This window comes from Rhamphochromis longiceps, linkage group LG22, assembly GCF_057381845.1.
Source record: "Rhamphochromis longiceps isolate RC_006_pf linkage group LG22, R_longiceps_female_GT1.1, whole genome shotgun sequence".
Taxonomy (NCBI): domain Eukaryota; kingdom Metazoa; phylum Chordata; class Actinopteri; order Cichliformes; family Cichlidae; genus Rhamphochromis; species Rhamphochromis longiceps.
Genome location: NC_140577.1, coordinates 7,327,119 through 7,339,223, shown reverse-complemented (window position 1 = coordinate 7,339,223; position 12,105 = coordinate 7,327,119). Strand labels below are relative to the sequence as shown.

Here is a 12,105-nt window from a genome sequence, read left to right as displayed (position 1 = left end):
AGAGGGGACCGAGCTTTTGCAATTGCCGCACCTAAACTCTGGAATAATCTTCCTATAAATGTCTGCATGTCAGAATCCATTCAATCGTTCAAATCACACTTAAACCTCACTTGTTCCATCTTGCCTTTGAAGCAAATTAGTTCAGACTTCCACCTGGTCTGCATTTGTGCTGTTTAACTGTCACTGTAATTGTTTTAAACTGTTATTGTTGCCTTTTGTTGTAATCTGCTTTGCTACCTTATATGAAGCACTTGCATGGACACTGTCCTTTTTAAATGTGCTATAGAAATAAATATTGATTGATTAATTGATTAGTTTAACTGGTTTTTATTTAGGAATAAGCAGAGCGTCCTCTCTTCCGGTCACATTTCTTGTTATGCCCAAATTACCCCTAGGCTGAGGACGTTATACTAGCCTCCCAGATAATTTCATATGTTGGTTATTATTGGCCCGTGGCTATGTGGGAGCCAAATCTTCAGCTCTGCCGAGAATTCATAAAGGCAGGGATTGGACTTAATGGGAACAGCAAATGACATACAAAGAGAGACGGGTATCATAGGGTTATCACAAGCTGGTGGCATCCTTGTGGTGATACCAAAGCCGGATACATGGTAGGGTTGCATCAGGAAGGTCATCTACATAACAAAAAGTCAAAAGTACCTTTATATAGCTTTTGATTACTTTTATTCATTCATTCATTCATTTATTTATTCATTTTCAGGCACAACAAATACCTATATTGAACATAAAATACACAAAACAAAAAACAAAACTTGCCTGAAAAAGGAGTGGGACGAAGAAAACTTATTAAATCCCACCCCTATACTCACACACTTTTAGACTTCTAAACTCAACTTTTACAAGACTAAGCATGAAGAAACTCACAAAGCCCAGTCTTGTTGAATTTGTCTCTAAATGTTCTTACCAGTTGGTGGCCATCTTGAAAATGGTTGCCATTTTTAAATTTAGCCTGACTAATGGATTTCATGAAAAGAGTATGATGAATGGTTGTAAAAATTGATTTGGTACTTGTATCCACACGATTTTACCGCTAACATTTTCTGCTGCACTATCACTGCACAACACATATATCATGATCCCGGGGTGATAACACGTCTTTTTTTGGCACTTTGAATTCTTTTCTTTAAAAAGAAAAATGTTTACTGTTCACAGATACAGCCACCTAGAATTGCCACTGGTATGCACTTTCCACGGCACATACGTCACTTTAATGCAATTGCAGAGTGTCATCTACAGATGGCGCTTTGTTCACAAAAACTTTGACTTTTATAGTTTCACATTCTTTTAACACATTTCATTATTAAATATTTTCACCTGTTAAAATATAAAAACTTTTGAAAATGTAAAATAAATGGATGAAACTTTACAGTCAGTTTGACCATTTATACATTTTGTACTGCAAATCACCAAATTTATTTAAAGTAACAGATGACAGCAAACATATAAAGAAGCGCTTTGAATGTCATTTAAGAAGCCTGGAGAACTGGTCCTGGAGACTACTTAAAGAAATAACATGAAAGCGTTTCATGAGAGTTCAGCCTTTGTTGAAGAACAAAGACTGTAATGCCAAATGTTGACTTTAAAGCTCTGTTTAAATTGCGTGGTTGCAAGATTAAAAGTGTATCACACCAGCATTCACTTGATGGATTTGGGTGGGTGTATAAGTGTTATCACTATTTGGGTGTTTGGGTGTGAGTTTTGTTGGGGGTGGGATGTTGTCTTTGGAGACGCAACAGGACTGAGTTCAGCACTCAAGTGAACCACATGGTGCCTTCCAGAAAATAAAACGGTGACAAGTGCCCGATACACACACAGAGGCGTTGCAGGGCGAGTGTCCATTTACTCATGACAACAGAGACAACATTCATTTAGACTCTAGTGCTTTTGCAACTGATTGCGGCCTTGACTCTTTGTTTTGCTCTTGTACTTAATTTAGATTATTTAATTTTAAGATGGGTCAGTCTGACCTGCAACAAAACAGAAGAGTCATTCTGACCCACCATGAGGTTCTTGTTCTTGTTCTTCTTTTTCTTCTGTGTCCCTGAAACCACTTGCTCTCTATCCACCTACCTACACACCAACTTACAATGCTTACCTGCCTAGACCCAGCTTGCACACGTGGGACAGTACAGCACAGTACAACCCCTACATATGTACTTGCTGCACCTTCCGACACACGTTTTGTGTCCTCGGTCCTCGGTCCTACTCCTGCTGATGTTGTTGGCGACACTGCCGATGGTGCCGATGACAACAATGATGATGATGATGCCACTGATGCATTTGGGTTGGTCGCAGAGGACCACGTCCTCATCGAGAGACAGTGCACTTGGGACACCACGGTTCAAGCCGCACTCATGCGAGGGACTTTTTTCCCTGACACAAATGAGCAAAGCTACGAGCACCTTACCCAGCAGCTTGAGGAATGCTTGTTTCATGTGCCAGTGCCAAAAAGTGATCGCTTGCCAAAAGTGATTTGTGGTACTTAAAAAATTATGGCAGGAATTTAAGCTGCTATAAATGACTTGTTGACCTCAAACCATCAAAAATAGGTCAAAAATGGAGGTGGGGTGTGCTCAAAATGCTTTGCCTTCCCAAAATGTGAAAGGATATGCATGCAGAAGTTTCATTACCAGCAGGGGGAGAGAATATTTAAAGCCAAGAATTTGCTAGTGAATAAAAAAAAAAACATATGAAGTACATTCCCAGGTGCTGTAGATGCTAATATGTAAATGTGTTAATAATGTCTGTTTAATCACTTTCCGGTGATTATTTTTATGTTGCCTTGAAATAAAATATCTGTATCTGTTGTTACTGCAACTTCTGCATGTGTGTGCTTTTCGTGCTTTGGAGAGGCAAAGCCTGAAATGGACATGATGGGCTGTCTGTTGCAGGTTTTGCCACGAGTTACACTTGCTAAATAAAAAGAATTAAAAGATTTTACAGCTTATTTTATGTAATAACAAATTATCTGTTTGCCTAGAACAGGAAAGTGTTACTTTGCCTAGTGGTCTAGGGGTACCCTCGACATAACATGACGCACAACTCCTCACTCCTGCCACTCCCAGAAAAGGCTAGCAACACAGAACAGCTGAAGATGCTAAGCAGCAGTTTATCTGCTTTGGAGGTTAGCAGTGCCATGTCAACAAATAAAAGTATCCAGTGATCCCTACTGTTCTCTAAGCGACAATAAAAGGAAAACAAAAAACAATTATTGAACCAATGTTTCTAACCAATAACCAAAATGGATTTCAACACAAACACTCGTCTCACTCCTACTACTGCTGCAGTGCTCAATATATGCAGTTTATAAGTATTTACATTTCTCTACAAAACACTCTTAACTAACAGCATATCAGAAACACAACTTAGCTCACAAAATTCCCTAATGGACTTCTGTTCAGGCTTCTCATACAACTACTTGGTGCTACTTGCAACTGCTTGGTTCTTTGTTCTTTGTAGACGCGACAAGGAGTGGACAGACGTGGCTGTCAGCTGGAGTTTAAGATGCTCAGGTCCATTCAATTATCCAATCCAGCCACAGGAACTTTTACAAACCAATCAGCAGCTCCACCAACACACACACACACCTTCGAGGCAACAGATTATCTTAGGTCATAACAAAAGACATTTCGACATTTTAAGATCTTAACTTTTAAAGGAAAGCATTGCACACTGATTCATTACAGATGAAGAGAATTATTTACAACTTCTTTGTGCTTACGAACAGTTATTCGGTCTGGTCATCTCAATTACCTCTTCGTTTTTTATATATTTATTATTTATTTATTTTATCCACACAAAAAATGGATGTGAAACATTTCTTTTGAAAATGACATGAGATTGAAAAAGTCAGATATTGTGGAGTTGTGGTTTATAAAGCCCTCCCCTTTCTTCCGTTTTACAGGAAGTTGTTTTTCATGTTGTCTGTGTGTTGTGTAACTTCTCTTTCAGTCTCACTGATGGTAGCACAAAGCATTAAAATGCCTGAAGAAGAAGTGCTTTATTCTAATGTGAGGTTTATAAAAGCAAAGAGGGAGACCAATGGTGAGTCTGTATATTCATCTTTCTAATAAGTAATAAGATTTCTCAGAAAAAAAACTCAAAATAGCAGTTTCTTGTGGTTTTCTTGTTTTATTTTTTAAGTACAACCTTGTAGGGAATTTTTAAAATAAAATTTATCAACAGACAAGAATTTCTAACTAACTAAGAGTCTGGTTTCATGTTTTGTGTTGTAGAAAGAGCTTCTCCAGTGGCTAATCCCACTTTCTCTCAAGTCAATATTTCAAGGACTCAGCCGTCCACGACAGATGTGTCTGGTAGGTACAGACGAGGTTTTATTTAACAGGAGGATGAACTTTGAACAGCACTCAGTATCGATCAGGAAGCAAACAGCCATCAGATAAATCTATTTTGTATTTTTTACTTAAAAATAAAAACATGTTCTTAAGTCACACAGAGCGCTGACTTTGGAAACAAAAAATGAGAGTGAATCAATGAAAAAAAAAAAGGGGGGGGGGGGGGGATGAATTAATTTGAATCTCTCCAAAAATCTTGCTGTATGTTACTGTATATAGCATTTTTACAGTTAATGTGTGCACCAAATAGATCAGTTAAATTCCATTTAGTTTTATTTATATGGCAGCATTTCACAAAAACAGCCCCAACAATCAATAAAGACTCTACAAGGAAGAACCCAGAAGAAGGGAGCAATTTGCCGTGACCGGCTTCAAACATTAAAAGTAGTACTGAAAAAACAGAAAGTTTTTTTTAATCTAAAGTATAATAAGGTAATAGAAGGTAATAAATATCCTTATTAAGTTAAAGAGAAATTACATGGACAGAATTTTATTCAATGGACAGCGTTCCCGTAAAAGGGAAAGAAAGATGTGCATTTGTTCACTAACAAACTTATAGTGGTGTCGTAGACTGTCAGTGTTAAAATGATGGAAATAAAATTGATATTGATATTGTCTACATGTAATTATAAACATACATATATATATATATATATATATATATATATATATATATATATATATATATATATATATATATATATATATATGTGTGTGTGTGTGTGTGTGTGTGTGTGTGTGTGTGTGTGTGTGTGTGTGTGTATAGCATCGAGATATACTGGTGTCTAATTTTCATTTAAGTGGGTGCTGGTTTAGCTCACTGGAATGAGCTGCCAATCGTCTGCTCATCACAGGCCTTGCCACATGTCTTACCCTCTCTCTCCCTCCACTTTCCTGTCACTCTTCGCTTCGCCTATTTTATAAAGCCAGAAAAAGGCCAGAAAAAAGGAAGCTGAGAAAGTATCTTTAAAGGAGTTTCATCTCACTTCAAGCAAAAGGTAAAGGTAAAATATAAATATACAGGAGCTTTCAGGATCAAAATCACAAAGTGGGTCATAAAAATATTAAAAACAAAATCAAACATTTACTCAGAGGTTTTCTTGTGTTCTTTTAACATTTCTCAATAACTCTTAATCTGATGCTAAAGTAAGAGCAATGCTGGAAACCACAGGAAGTGAAGCGTTGTGTTTGAGGTTGTTTGGTTGAGGAGTTCTCAGCTAAAGCTATTTCATGTCTTCCTGGGTGGTACTTAGAGAACCAGTAAACTGCAGATCTAATGAAAGTCTTTAATCTTCTTTAAGGAATCATCTTTAAGGAACTCTGCATGTCTCCTGTTTGTACAAACAAGCAGTCCTCACACACATTTGAGAAAAACTGAGAGACCTTTGAATCTTTATAGCTTACTGAATATTCATCTCTTTACTTTGTCTGCATGTGTCCACTTTTTTTCTTTTTCTATTTGTATTATTCTCATTTCAAAGACATTCAAAGCTATTTGGAGACATGCAGAGTTCCTTAAAGATGAACCTAATATAATTACACGAGTTGTTTAACTGAGGTAATCACTCTTTCCCCCACAGTCCTACGATTTTTCCCTTTTTCTGTAAAGCAATGCAAATACATTTTTAATACTTTCAGTCAAGTATTTAATATTCATACAGGAATAAACTACAACAGAAACACAGTCACAAATATAGGCATTAAATATACAGACACCATATTTACATACACATTTAGTACAAATATAATGTTTAAAGGGAGTCCTGATTCTTCAACTGATAAACATTTGTGTAGAATATATATGTACTGGAAGTGCAAACTGATGGAGGTCAAATAACAAAGTGTTTGTGAATAAGAGCAGAAATGCGAATAAACATGAAAAAGACTTTGAGGTTTACAAAAAGGTTTGACAGCTGTTGAATGCAAGGAGAGAAACATTTTGGACTTTTAACTGTTTCTTAAGTGTTACAGCACGAACTTCTCTTATGGCTGTTCATGCTTTCGCAAAGTAATTAAGTGAAAGAAAAACAACTAAATGACAGAAAAGTTCTCTTTATTTACTACTATAAAATACTATACTATAAAAAAATGACAATGGGTCCACAGTAAGAAAAAGTATCTGATGACCCATCATAGAGGAAGGAGATCCTAGCAGGGACAGGAGTTAGAACAGGATCCCCAAAGAGTGAATAAGATCAATCTTACTGTTTCAATGAAGTCTGACTGTATATAATATAAAACACATGAATTATTAACAGCAATATTTCCAGAGGAACTGAATATAGAGATAAAACCAACTGAACTGAATGACGGTGAGGCGAGGGAACTGAAGCAAGTGTCCTGAAGCAAAACCAAACACAGGACAAGGCTTTATGATGGAAATGTCTTTTTTTATCCATCCATCCATCCATTCGCTACCGCTTATCCTTTTCAGGGTCGCGGGGGGCGCTGGAGCCTATCCCAGCTGTCATAGGGCGAAAGGCGGGGTACACCCTGGACAGGTCGCCAGTCTGTCGCAGGGCTAACACATAGGGACAGACAACCATTCACATTCACACCTAGTGGCAATTTGAATTATCCAATTAACCTATCCCCACAAGCTGCATGTCTTTGGACGGTGGGAGGAAGCCGGAGTACACCTACGCAAATACGGGGAGAACATGCAAACTCCACACAGAAAGACCCCGGCCTGATGGTGGAATTGAACTCAGGACCTTCTTGCTGTGCGGCAACAGTGCTAACCACCGTGCCACCGTGTCTTTTTTTAATAAAAGCAAAAAACAAAAATAACACAAATATAATCTAAAAGAAATGTTCATTCTTTTATGCTCACAGGCTGTAACATTGACACTTTCTGATGTCACCATTGGAGGGGGCTGTGGTCCAGCTGGTCTCAGCTCCAGCTTGGTTTCACACCAGTACTGGGCTCCATCATCTTCTCTACTGGGGGTGATGTTCAGAGTGAAGGTTTCATTCACGGGTTTCTTCTGTTCACTGTTGGACTGTAGGTGACCCAGTGCTGTGTTTCCTCTGTAGAAGGTCACAGTGAGGCTTTGAACAGGAGCTACGTTCTGTACACTACACTGCAGGGTGTACTGCTGATTCTCAAACATCATCTCAGTGTGGTTTACAAAGCTGATGGAGGCACTTTCTGGAGACTCTGAGACGACAGGGAAAGAAACAAAAATGTAAAGAACAACATGTAAGCTAGAGGCTTGAAAACATCAGCAGAATGACTTTATATTTACACATACAACAGAAATCAAATTCCGATTATAAATATAAAACTCACCAGCAAGTGTCACATGAACATACTTACGATACACATTTATACTGGGAGTGCTATTATAACACTGATCACCAGCATCAGTGTTATAATAGCACATGACATATGTTTCCCATTCAGTCAGTTTGTCAACTGTCCAGAACAAGGTGGTTATATATTCTGTGACTTTTCCCACAGCGTGCTCCAAACCAGAAAGATTTCCATGGCATCCCACCTCACATACAACACATGTAGCATTGGCTGGGTCACCATACTTCACTATCAGTGCAGGTGGAGTAAACACAGGATTGTTTGTGCAGCTAGAATCTGTAAGAAACACATTAAATGTATGAGACGGCACAATTAATATCAAACCGAAATGCTGCCAACACTCACCATGTTGTTATTTTTTCGTAATTTATTACAGATTTTCTTGTAGATAAAAAAAAAATAATGTGCACTTTGCAATTTAACTGCTTATTTCGTTCACCAGACACTGACACCTGAAATAAAAGCGAGATCAATCCTTACCGCAGCTGGACACTTGGTGGATGCACAGAAAAGTAACTGAGGAGGAAACCAGACGAAAAAAAATGGTCAAATGTCATGATGAAAATGTTCAAACACAAAGTCCAAAGGTGGTCAGAGAGGGGATGGGCTGGTTTGTTTTTCTGTTGCAGAAGAACAATATTGGCAGTCTGGCCTGTTTTACAATGACACACCGTCTCTCTTTTCTTAATCTTGCAAATTGTGAAAGTCAAAGTGTAGCAAGTCACCGGTCAGGGAGCCTGAAAGAAGCAGGTCAAGCCTGTCTCCTAAGGGGGTTCCCATTTATATTTCCACCCACAGTTCATTTTAAATTGACTTTACAGAACATAATGTGAACAAGTGCAGAGTGCTGTAGAAATCTCCCCCTGACATACACAGCACATATAAAAATAATCTTCAATAATAAAAGAAAGATTAACAAGTCGTTATTATTCGTTTAAGAATCAAGAGTGTGAGAGGCAGGAGGTGCTAATCAAATGCACCTGAATATTTGATCATCAACACGTGGGATCACCTGTGTAAAAGCAGAAGCTTTATGCTATATGTTAGACTCTACAGGCTTTAGTTAGAACATTAAATCGCTTTGCAGTCACCGTGAGTTCCTTTGTATACTCTGACCGCTTGGCTGAAAAATACCTCTATTGGAGTAAAGTCACTTAGACACATTTATTTATGTATATAAATTTATTTGTGTATGATTATAGGTAGTCCAGATTTAGAGGCAACAATACTGAATGTTTGGTAGTTCAGGCTTAAGGAAGAAAGTTATGTGCTCATAAGTCACAGTAAAAATGAATGGGCGGTACATTCCTTTCCTCTTCCCTTCCTGGAGACCTTTATCACTGTTTTCTAACACTCCTCGGATGCTGCCTATTGTAAGTACCAAGTTCCAGCCTTGCATAACAGTAACAACTGTATCAGTTGTCCAAGGAGCTTGGAAAGAACAGCGTCTGGACTTCTTTAAGCAAGGCTGGATTAACATCCAGCTGAGAGAACTCTTAACAGAGTTAAGAGAGTCCCAGTCTCTCTGCTTACCTGTGAGATTTTGATTTTTGATGACACGTTCACACTCCTTTTTGAGACCTTGCAGATTTTTAGCATTTCCTTTGTTCTAATGTGTTCAAAAGCTGATTAAAGGAAATCAAAAGTTCATGTTAGTCGACAACTCTGCTAAGAAAGAGTAAAACACATCAGCTGGACTAAAACAGCTCAACCAACTGAAACTTTCATCATCATTAAATCTACAGTAAATCAGGTCATTCTGTTGAAGTGAAACGACACTCACAGAGACGATAAATCACAATGAAAGCAACTGCCAGGAGGGAACCGAGAACCAGCAGGGCAACTTTCTCTGTTGTGACCTTTGACCCTCTTTTTGATTTTGCATGTTGAGAGTCAGGATCTTCACCTGATGAAGATTTAGAGGAAATAGATGTGCAGAAGTTAGACAAAATAATAACCAACTATTATACCAGCTTTTTTGTAAAGTACTAAACAACCACAATGAACCAAAGTGCTGTACAAAAGAATAATTATATAAAAACACAACTGTGACACATGATCCCACCAGACTCCAAACAGCTCCACTGACGTCACATCAATATATCTGTCTGTATTCTGTAATATATTTGAATTTCAGTTTTACACAAAGTTTCTAATGTGATTTAAAAATTGCTTAAATAATCTTTCTTACAAGGACAGGAAAACCACAGTTCAGTAAATGACAATGTGCTCATAGCAGTCACATCACACATCCTGTCCCCCTCCTTAAGCACCTTGAAATCATTTGATGTCTTTAACTGTGTGTTTATCTATTATTTCTGGCAATACTTCACCTTAAAGTGTCAGTTTACCCTGAAAATAAGTACAGGCTACATATTTTTTCCTCCAGCCTGTAGTAATATGTATACAAGGTATGAATTTATATTTTGTAAATGTATTATTAGTATGAATGGCCAGATCCTATTAGTATTTATAGATATTTAATTCATGGTTGACATACATTGTAATACAGTTAGGTGCATATACCACAACTCTAGTGCAGAGAACCACAACTACATTAGACCAACAGGAAATATGACTCTTTTTTTGTTCTTTCATAAACCTTCATGAAGGTTTCTTTGCGTCTCTTACTCAGTTGCATGTTAATGTATTAAAACATACTTAGTCTCCAGTTTGGGTTCAATTTATATGAAAGGACCACTCGGATCTGATTAACTGATTTACCACCAGATTTAATGTTCTTACCTTCTATGTAGCTCTGTGGACGGCTCGTCATGCTGAGATCCTGACTTCAGACTTAGTCACTATCTCTGAATCACAAAAATACAACAGCCTGGTGTTATTTCTCCTGTATCTTTACTGATTCAGTTTGCAGAGTCAGAACATCAAATAACCTTGTGAGCATCAAGACACATACTGAATGTCCTCTGCACCTCACTGGTTTGGGCTTTCAGGAAAAAAAAGAAGAAGAAGAAAAGAGAATTGCAACACTTACAACACTTCCTGTGGAAATGTGGAGATGAGCAGGCTTTTTACTACAGCCTGGGTCCTGCATTTTGATTTCTCATTTTATTCAGATTAACAAATAATTTCTTTTGACTTGAACTGAGGTCACAGATGATGGTTTCCTGTGTTTTCATTTATTTGATTTAAAGATTGGTTTTATTTTCATAGATGTGGACATGCTGCCCTCTGTTGGAACGGCAAGGGGGGTTACTGCCTCAAAAAAAAGTATTAAGTAGGACTTTGAGTTCCAGACAGAGAAACTGGCCAGTAAAGCAGGGATGAAATATTGCGGTTCTGGACTGCATCAATATTAGTCTTTTCAGTTTTGTATGTAGAAAATAGCTTTATTGGCAGTAAGTATTTAATAGATGGTTGTAACATACACTGTAGTTGAGTGCAGATACAAGAACATGTATCTGTTACTTCATGTATATTTGTCACAGTTCTACATGCTTTCCACAGCTGTATTACACCAACGTCTCATGTGCCAAAGTGCAGGATGCAGGAGACATAACATGAAAGCACTTTATTACAGTTAGGAACTAGGAAACCTAATGCTAAGGTTACATAAATACATAAGAAGGAAATGGGCAAAGTGGAGATACCTGTGGAGAAACAGCTGAACTGAATGCACTTAATGACACAAGGGGAAGCAAAACTGAACATGATGCACTTAGGACAAGAGACTATCACAATAAAACAGGAAACACAGGGTATGACACATGAACCTGACAAAGGCACAAGAGAAACATGGTAGTTTTAAGTAGTATTATTTTCATCTTTATCACACCACATCCAGCATATCTTTAAGAAAACTTATGCAAACTCACTCTGCATGTTGAGAGTCAGTTTCACTCGATAAACGTTAAGAGAAGACATAAAGTGGACATGTAAGCTTTCAGTAACACAACAGTGTAGTTTTATACAGGTAGATGAACATTTACAGCTGTTGAGGACCACAGCTGTATTAAAGACTGGACAGAGAACCTTGTTGCTGTGAGACAACAACGCTAGCAAATAATAGTTTTCATTTCTAGAAGATTCGATCAATTCATTATTTTAAGTAATAATTTGATTTATTTTAATAAATTTGACCTGAAATGTAAACCTTTTTGGATGTTTTGCTCTCCTCTGGTAGATTTTCCATGTGTCTTTGGAATTCTCTGGAAATTCAACAACATATTTTTCATCTGACAATTCACACTTATGAATCTTTTTCACTGGATATGTTATATAACATCTTTGTACTTCAATATGAGTGCCCAAAGTCAGTCTCTCTCTCACACTCACTCACACACACACACACACACACACACACACACACACACACACACACAGCTTTTGATCAGCACCATGGACAGCAACCACAGTCAGACGTCAGAGGAAGACAGCTTATATTTAATTAAG

General features: G+C 37.7%; 1 pseudogene across 1 annotated transcript; it reads right to left on the bottom strand.

Moving 5' to 3' along the window:
• Positions 1 to 6,142: 6,142 nt before the first annotated feature.
• LOC146643278 (uncharacterized) lies at positions 6,143 to 10,468 on the bottom strand (annotated as a pseudogene). Its single transcript, XR_014909427.1, has 5 exons — positions 10,438 to 10,468; positions 9,492 to 9,598; positions 9,226 to 9,301; positions 8,173 to 8,208; positions 6,143 to 7,968 (listed from the first exon to the last, which is right to left on the bottom strand). The product of XR_014909427.1 is annotated as an uncharacterized LOC146643278 (transcript).
• Positions 10,469 to 12,105: the final 1,637 nt, after the last annotated feature.